Source organism: Pteropus vampyrus, unplaced genomic scaffold (genome assembly GCF_000151845.1).
Source record: "Pteropus vampyrus isolate Shadow unplaced genomic scaffold, Pvam_2.0 Scaffold47, whole genome shotgun sequence".
In the NCBI taxonomy this organism is placed as follows: Eukaryota; Metazoa; Chordata; class Mammalia; order Chiroptera; family Pteropodidae; genus Pteropus; species Pteropus vampyrus.
This window is the reverse complement of record NW_011888828.1, coordinates 969,858-979,362: the sequence shown is the minus strand read 5'-3', so window position 1 is coordinate 979,362 and position 9,505 is coordinate 969,858. Positions and strand designations below refer to the sequence as shown.

General features: G+C 47.7%; 1 protein-coding gene across 2 annotated transcripts in view; it reads left to right on the top strand.

The window, feature by feature from the left end:
* SCARA3 (scavenger receptor class A member 3) overlaps positions 1-9,505 on the top strand; it is a 32,546-nt gene that overhangs the window by 4,890 nt on the left and 18,151 nt on the right. The window contains exon 1 of one of the 2 annotated variants that reach the window (XM_011359352.2): positions 5,371-5,513. The exons of the other annotated variant lie outside the window; for it this stretch is intronic. The gene's annotated coding sequence lies outside the window, so the exon portion shown is untranslated. Of the gene's footprint in view, positions 1-5,370; positions 5,514-9,505 lie in introns of those variants that run through there. 2 annotated transcript variants of the gene reach the window in all.

Genomic DNA, 9,505 nt, shown 5'->3' with positions numbered 1-9,505 from the left:
CTTACCCTTTGCTAGGACACTAAAGATGTGTGCCCAGATCACTTAAAAAAGACTAAAAGTGGTGTCATACGAGAGGTCCCAAGGAGGCTGTTCAGGGTGGTATTGGTTCTTTTCCCATCTCTCCTCCTTTGCTGCTCCTCTTCTGGAGGAATCTATGGTTTCAGCTGTGGGCTCCTTGGTTCTTCTTGGGCACCCATTCCTTGAACGGTCTCAGAGATTTGACACGAGAATAAGCAGATAATACCAGATTTACTCCTCTGAGCTGCAGTCCTATCTTTCCAGCACTGTCCTGACCATCTTTAGGTGGAGACTCGCAGACACCTCCTTCAAGGCTCAGATGAGATACCTTCACATCCACCTGAATCCAAGCTAAAGTATTGGTTATTCTGGGGATGTTTTCCCACACTTTTCAGTGAGCAAGCATGCTTTTTGAGGGGAAGCTTGCTAGTTTAAAGGTTAGCAAAAATGGTTCCTGCCTTCAAGCAGAGATAAGACATACACACTCTTAAGAAGAGAATGAAATAATCGAGGGACATAATGCAAATGAACCAATGAGTGGTATATGTGGCAGACTGAATAGGAATCGCCAGAGATGAAGAGAGCATTTCAAGTCGGGCAGTTCAGGAGGACCTTAGAGAGGAGTTGAAGGGTGGGCAAGATTTGGATCAGGTCATTGAAGGGACAGTGAGGAGAGAGACAGAATTGTCTTGGTGAAAGCTGGGCATTATGTCATTGGGTGAGTGTGCTTAGAGGTGATGGGTAGACATTTGCCTGGAGTTGAGAATTAGTTGAGAGACACAGGAAGTCACAAGACCAGGAGGCCTTGAGTGCCATGCTGGGGACTTCCAACTGTGTCTTGTTGACATTGGAGAGGCCCTGGAAGAGTTTGTCTAGGAGACAGCCTGGTTGCTACTCCTCCCTGGAGATGTTGGGAAATTTCTGCTTTTAGAGAATGAGAGGGAGAAAATGAGCTTGTGAAGGAGCCAAGAGGAGTGGTCAGGGACTCAGGCAGAGAAGTATGATAGTACTGTCATGGAAATCGAGAGGAGAAAGTTCCAAGAAGGAGGTCAACAACATCAACAAAGTTGACTGTTAATCAGCAGAGCTAGCACAGGGTCATCTGATCGGGAGAAAGCCGGGCTGCCCGAGCTGAGGGGCGGACAGGTCGAACTGAAGCTGAAGGCACAGGGAGGCCTCGTGTCAGAGAAGTTTCAGAATGAGGGACCCAGGTAGTTAAAGTAAGAAGTGGGGCCGGGCATGAGGGGCTTTTCAAGGTGGGGTTGGCCTGCGCTTGTTGGAAGGTAGGGAGAAGGAGAAGAGCAGGGATGTGGGGACCCAGTGACATAGGAGGCCAGAGTGAGCTTTGCTGTGGTGAGCAGACGGCTCTCTACAGGGACCTGAAGGAGGGACATGGACAGACGGTTTGCATTACTAGTTGCATTTAATCTTTTTTATGACACATATTCATTATGAAATTTTTTTTAAAAATTCAGAAAAGGAAGAATAATAGCACTCGCGTGAACTCCTAGCCCTCAGAGGTAACTAACTAACAAGGTCTGTAGGAGCTCTCTTCCAGAAGTCCTGCTGTGTATATTTGCACACAGATTTTTTTTTTCGCACGCGTAAGATTATACTATCCGTGTTATTCTGTATATGTGTTTTTAAAAGTCAGCAAGCATAGATATCTTTCCAGGGCAATAAATATAGATCTGCATTAATTTTTAAATAGTTGTATAATATTCCATAGTGCAACTTTACAATAGTTTATTTAACCAATCACTTATCTATGGGCATTTGAGTTATTTACATCTCGCCTCGGGTTTATGGTAGTCTGCAGTGATCATCTTTATACATCCATCTTTACCTACTTGCATATGTAGCCCCTGAAGAAAAGAATCCAGGAAGGGAGATAGCTGTGCACGCTCGTTTGGAGTATGGAAGTCGGGTGCCACACTGCGCCCCACATGCCTGGGCAGGCCACTTCCGCACACCCACTTCTAGGCTGGCTTTGAGGCGTAACAGCAGGAAGGAGTTAGGGGGAGGTGGAGAGCTTACACCGAACCCCCAAGTTTCCCCTTCTCTCTCTCTACCTTCCAATGAGCGCAGGCCAACCCCACCTTGAAAAGCCCTTTGTGCCCGGCCCCGCTTCTTACTTTAACTACCTAAGTCCTTCATTCTGAAACTTCTCTGACACGAGGCTTCCCTGTGCCTTTGCTTCAGATCTACCCATTCGCCTTTACGGATGTCGTTGACCTCCTTCTTGGAATTTTCTCCTTTCCATGTCTAGTCTTTTCAGAAAAGGTGGAGGCGAGCTCCTCTTCGGAGAACGGGGTGGGCTGAGAAGGGGAGAAGTAGGGAGTGAGGGTCCAGATGGCAGGACTTGACGGGGGCCAAACCCACACTCCTCTCTGACATGCTCCCACCCGGCTGGGTTTCCCCAGCATAAAGCTGAGAAAATAGGCCAAGGACAGAAGGGCACAAGGGCAGGAGAGAAAGCTAAAGGCTCCAGGGAGCCGAAGCTGATCCTGGAGCTAGCGAGGCTGATAGCCTGGGTGAAGTAAGGAGTGTAAAGGCTAGTGCAGCAGGGATTAGGAAGAACAGTAGGAGAGCCTTACGAAAGGAGCTTCAGATCTCACAGATGCAATCGCAGTAAGCTTTGTGCTGCTGATGGACAGACAGATGGTGGGCAGCCTGAGCTACAGCCAACAAGGAGATGAGACCTACAGATTTCAGATCCAGGGGCCCTGAGGTCCAGAAGACCTGTGGGCTTTCAGCATAAACGTTGCCCCCATTAAAGTTGATGGCAGGAGACAGGAGGAAGAAATAATCTAGTCCAGCGAGGTACTTATCCAGAACGGTGCTCCCTGAAGTCCATGCATCTCTAAATACCATTCCCATGGGATTCCATGGAGAATTTTTTTTCAAGAATGGCAGGAAGTGCTATGGTCAAACAAGTTTGAGAAACATAGAATTAGACACAGATTTTTTTGCAGGACTAAAATTTTTTTAGCATGTTAATATGAGATTCTAAGATGGTGACAGAGCATGTAGCGTTTTCCATACTTACTTGATCAAATAATCTTTTTTTTTTTTTTTTTTTTTTACAGAGAGTATTTTGGAGCTAGTGTTCTGTAGGACATGTTTTAGAAATGAGTTTCTTGAAAGTTGGAAATTGGTCCTGAGAGTGACAGGCATTGGGAAAGGGAGATAAATGGCAGCAGCATTTCCAGTAGGATAGAAAAATAGTCTTGATAAAAATGACTGCTGCTATCACTTATCAAGTGTTTACTATATGCCTGATACTTTTCATATATCACCTCCTTGAATTTTCCCAACAGCTCCGTGAAGTAGGTGGTGTTCCCACTATTTTTGCACATGACGCGCAGAGAAGGGAAGGGGGGGTTCCGTGTAAGAGACAGCATGGACCTCAAGTGGTGAGTGTGGGGTTTGAAGGCTCAGAGGTGACAGCAGACATCAAGAAACTGATTCCCACCCTTCCTATCCCCCCTGGATTTGTCGGGTCAAGGGGAGTAGAAGAGTTGCTCTCTACACAGAGGTGACCAGTAAATATGAGATGGGGGGAAGGTTGGAGGCTGTTGTATTGAGCGAATAGCCTGGGTTCTCTTCTCAACTAGCGGCTATACCACCTCTTGAAGGGATGTGTAGAAATGGGGTGGACAGTTGGAGTTACCACAAGGTCCAAGGGCTGCTACTGGCATTTAGTGGGCCAGAATGCCAAATGTCTGCACAGCGTGGGAAAATCCTGTCTAATGAAGAACCGTGCCAGCCACATGCCAAGAGTGCCCAGTTAGAAACACAGAGGGCAAGAAATGGGAGGAAAGCTATTTAGGATAAAGAGGGCTTAGGCTGAAGGGGGAGTTTTCCCACCAGCTTACTGCGGTTACTGGGAACACGGCAGAAGGCAGCAGATGCTGAGAGAGCTGTGGGCTGGCTTGGGGCATTCAGAAAGAGGTAAGGGCGTGGGGGGGGCGGCGGAGGAAATGCATGTTCCAGAGCCTCAAATGTGGATTTGAAGAATGAAGGAGCAGAAGGGAGGTGAGTGTTCAGGGAAACCGATCGTGACAACTTGTTGAGCACGAGAATCCAGGGAAAGAGCCAGGCAGGCTGATTCCCATCCAAATATAGACACATCCGCGAAGGAAGCCTCAGGGAGGGGGTAATGACCGGAGGATTCTAATGAAAACAATTTTGCAACCTTAATTATAGCATTCTCCAGCCTTAGACTACAGCTATTCTATAATTTTAAATATAGCATTGGCTCCTGAGAAGACTCTCAAATCTTTATTTTTACTGACCCAATTGGCTGTTTCAAAAAACCCACTCTGTGAACTCTTGTAGAAGATAATCATCAAAATATGTTCCTTGAAGTTCCCAAAGAAAGACCTTTTATTCGATTCCTCGAATCTCTCCCCCTTGCTGACTCTGATGGAAGATTGCAGAAAGGCTAAAGAGTGAATCGACTCCACATTTTTGGTCAACCAAAAAAAAAAGCTGGAGTTGGTGACCACAGTTGAGTTAGCAGTTGGTTAACAGGTCCAGGCTGTTTTCCACCTCCAGAGGAAGTGAACCGAGCTCGGCCCCCGCAGAGTCAGCAGTCACGCATTACAGTGTGCCAGCACATGCACCTTCACTCAGACCTTCCACAAGCCTCTGCGAGAGCAGAGATTTAAAAAGGGGGGGGGGGGGAAGTTTCTCCTGTGGCTGTCCGCCTGGTGTTTGAGTTGGATATTAGGACCTTAGGTATGAAGGGAACAGAGGTGCTTTCAACTCTCCAGCGGTTGCCACCGCTTCGTGAGTCTGAGCTTACGACACGGGTTGCGAAGGCTATTTGATTTCTTTTTAATCATACTGCCTGTAATTTGGGTAAAGATCAATAGATGAAGTGGGACCTGGCTGCACCTTTGGTCGTAATTCTTGGGCCCGGCTTCTTTAGTACAGGGACCAGGATGCTCCCTCATTACAGCTCCAATCCCTTGGGGCCTCTAGACCAGGAGAAGCAGAAGCTGGCTCAGGGAGTCAGAGATGTGCTATGCAGAGCAGCATGCTTGTCCTTTGAAGCTTGTCCTGACCTTGTCCCGAGAAAGGGGCTTTCCTAATGACTTCGAGGTCCAGACATTACCGTATCTTCTCCAGTGTCCTTTCCCAAGCTCACCCCCTCCTGTCACAATAGCCTTTATCCAGGGTCAGCGAAATGAAAAAAGAAAAGAGAGAGAGAGAGAGAGAGGCGGCAACAGAGGCTATTTCTACCTTCCTGGACACTTAGCTGCCCTCCAGACACCCATGGCCTACGCTGTGGCAACTTCTCTAACCACGCCAGACACCTGGCGACCCATAATATTTGATACTCAGGTGCTCTTCAATTACCCATGGATAATTTATGTGTGACCCAGGGAAGAACCAGGGCCATACTTCGGAGAGCTGTGAAGCACCAGTGGTATTCTAAGGTGATTAACTGGGACACGATGGAAGAAAATACCCCTCCCCCACAAAACGTAAGAAAGGCTTTTTAACTTTAGGAGAGGAATATCCTATCTCTTGTTCACGTTCCGACGAAGGAAGGAGAAGCAGGTCTTAAATGCTGCTGCACCCACCTCCCCCAGTTCATTCCTTTTTAGTTCAGATAATCTGTAGGTCCTTTTAAATCTCTACTGCTTTAAGCCTTTGCATCCTCAGTGCGTCAGCATGCCCTAGCCACAGAGAACTCTAAGAATAAACCCTATTTAAACCATATTTTAAGTAATTAATCTTTATTTTTGAATAAAAATGAGCCCTTAATTGAAGCAGCAGAAGTTAACAATTAACTGAGATGCAGCCCTCCTCAAAGGGTCCGTAAAACCCATCTATTTTGAACGCCCGCTACGTGACCAGCCCCGTGCTGAGGGAAGATTTCCTGACTTTGAGGAGATGAAAAATTGCTTGGAGACCAGACATGTAAATAGAAGTCAGGCCCGGATGGAAAAGGCTTCGCCCAGCTCTCTGACCTCTCTGAGATGTGTCTGCCAACTCTCCGAGCATTCTGTATGTGTGTTTGGGTCTTGCTTCAGATACCTGGAAGTTTAGGGACTAGCTGTCACTAACTAGCCGTCAGGTCACTTAACCTCTCTGAGCCTTTGTCACATGACAGGTGGGTTCTGTGACCTACAAAGTCCCTTCCCACACCTAACTCTGAGAACAATTCAGAAAGCTGGGCACTCCACACTAAGTCAGATCACCACACTAGGCGTGGGAAGAGGCAAGCATGGGAGATGGAGAGGGGGAGGAACATTCTTTTCCCATCTCTGTCAACCCTGCTTGGCCCACTATAAGGGGGGGGGACTACAGATTCCTGTCTAATCAATCATCTTCTAATCAATCGTAGTCTCTGTGCCTCAAGCCAAGCTCTTCTCACTTCTTTATGTCTGCTGCTGCTTCCATCCGCTGACCGGAACAATCTTGGGGTAATATGAATATAATGAGCTCGTATGTGCAAAGGACTTGGCTTATGAAAGCCTCACAAATGCTTTGGATTGTATTCTCATTAAAATGAACAAAGCAAAAGTGGAGAGTTTCTATAGCATTCTAGACATAGGTAAGTTAGGGGTCCCCAAGGTCCATGGCTCAGCCTCAGTGAACAGGAAGTCCAAAGGATTAGAAAGAGAAGAGAACTCTTTGGGGATTAGGGAGGGCTGTGAGTTATGGAGCTGAGATGTCAGCAAAGGGAATAGAGCCAAGTACTTGTGAGCTCCTCATGTAGAGAGAGCCGAGATCCATGCTGGCAGCTGTCATTTCCCTTCCTATGGGCCGCTCTGCAAAGTACCGGAACAGGGTCTTTATTAGTTCCCACTTGCTAATGATTGCCAATTTGGGGGACGCTCATGGGAGAGGAAAGTTATGACAAAGCTGTGCGCTTTTTGAGGGAATGTTTGCTGAAGGTTGGTGTCAGCCTTGCTTGATTTAAGTCTTCCCAGATTTCCTCCAAAGGCTATAAACAGTGAAGTGATGAAATTAGCCCTGGAGCCAGAACAGGGAGGAGGCCTAGTCACAAGGGAGGGTAGAGAAGCACCACCGAGGGGTGGGGAGAGTGAGAAACGCGGCCTAGAAGATGTTTCTGCTCCAGAGAATGGAAGGAACACCTCCCCGAGGGGTTGGGAGGGCAGTAAATCCGACAGCGGCAGTGTGGCTCTGGCTGAGATCATCTGGGGGTGAGAAGGCCTGGCTAGTCAGGGCGAGCACGGAAGGCACCAAGGAATCCTAATCGGCCTCGCCAGTTTATGAGAGTAGGTGGTAATCCTGGGAACCTCCCAAGCAAAGTCACCCTGTAAATTTTTGGCTAATCGATGATGGGGTAGCAGCCTCAGACAGGAAGCAGTCCTGAAAAGGCGGATTTCTTAGGGTACATATAAAGGGGTCATGGTGCCCGCCATGTCAACCTTCCTTCTGCCACTGTACACACCCCACTCCTAAGTGCATACACACACACACACACACACACACACACACACACACGCACGCACATACCACGAGAACACACCAGCTCTGTCAGGAAGAGACTTACTGTGAACAGGAAAACTCAACCAGGATTCAGGAGGCTTTGCCACTAGCTGGTTCTATGACTTTCGCCAGACATTAAAAGTTAACCCTCTTCCCCGACTCGGCTTCCTTATTTATAAAACTGGAAGAATGATTTCTCACCCTGTCCATTTACCAGACTAGTTGTAGGAATCAAATGGAATAATGGATGTGAGGCCAGGTCTCCACTATCCCCCAAATTAGCTCAGACTCCCTGAGGGTGGGGTGCTGACATTGGTCTCTTAACCAAGCTCCCCAGTGATTCCGTATGCAGGCATAGACCTGCTTCCAGAAAGCATAATACAAAGTCACTCATAGATTCATTCACAGTTGTGTTGGTTGAGCATTTCTCTGTGCCAACCATGGTGCTAGCGGCTTTGGATAAAGCAGACAAGATACGCACATTCCCTGTCCATAGATCTTGAACACTGGGGAAGAGAGCTGTCGAATAAATAACAAAAGGTGTATTGCATTCTACGAAGGAAAAATACAGAGCACATGGAAGCATGTATAACAAGGAACTTACTCCTGTCTGGGAAGACTGCCGAGAAAGTGACATATAAGCCAAGACCCGGAGAACAAGCAGAAGACATTCACGGCAATGATAGTGGCATCTTTAATTTGGGGTCACGCTCAGTTTCTCCCCCACAGAGGCCATTGAGGGCTGCCTTCACTACCGAGTGTTCCTTGCCCACTCTGGCTTTTGGCCCCAGCACTGACCACAGTGGTCACAGCATGTGGGAAATGAGGTCCCAGGTGCTGCTCAGGCTGCTTCCGGGTCATTGTCAGAGCCCCTGAGGCTCCATCACACCGTCAGCCACTGGCCTGGCCCTCTTCATTTCTGCCCTGTTTCTTAACATGTGTAGAACCTTTGCTCATTACTCGGAGGAGGTGGTAGGGACGGTAGCAAAGATTTCTGAGTTCACCTCATATTCTGGATGCTGTTAAGCAACATTCTTAACTTTCTGCACTCAGTCTTTTTGTCCCTAAAAGTGATACTTTAGATTGTAAAGTTTATAGGGTTGTCGTAAAGGGTGCCTAGAGGCAAGACCCAGCCCTTCATGGCATTAAAAAAGGGAAAAAAGAAAAGTAAAACTTGGAGCTTCTGTTTCTAGCGTTACTGACTTAAAACATCCTAGGACTATAAAGTTTAGGTACTAGATAAACTACAGGCAAACTGCCAAATGCATAACTAAAGTTAAAAAGAAAACAGGAAACAGGAGATAACCCCAAGGACCAAACAAACAAACAAACAAATTCAAATTAGTAGTTGAAACTGGATGGGTCAGGTCAACAAATACAGAGGCTAGATGTCAGGAACCTAGAGTCGTGAGTACAGGACAAGACCAAGCTGAGCGGCACAAGGAGGGCAGCTGGACCAAAGACCCCCCGCATAAACCCCCAACCCTAGAAGGCGCTGCCCCAGGCCCTGCCACACTGCATCACCCCTAGGACAGCCATTCCGGTCACGGTTTTTTGGTCCCAGTCTTTTCTAATTGCATCGCAGCCCAGCTAGTCTTCTCCTTGAAAAAAGGGGAGCAGGTGCAAGAGACAAAGGGGAAGATCCACCTGCTTTGTTTACCGTGTGTCAGGGAATGGAAGGATGCTGAGCCAGATCAAGCCACCCAAGAGGTTTGAGCAAGACGCACATAGAGTAGGTAGCTGAGCTGGCCTGCGTGTCTTTTCCAGCTGTGGGAGATGATGAAATCTTACCTAGCGGTGTTGAGACATACCAGTTCCTCAGCCACTCCATTCTTACCTCTGTCTTCCTTTTCTCTGCTTACCATTAGGTCACCTCGCTAAAATGCATCCAGGGGTGGGAGTGGGGTGGACACAGGGTATGGGGACTGTTAATGAATGGGGCAACTGGAGAGGGTTAGATGTGACTTGGGGTCCCAGCGTGGCTTCTGACAGCACTTGGCTCCATCACAGTGAG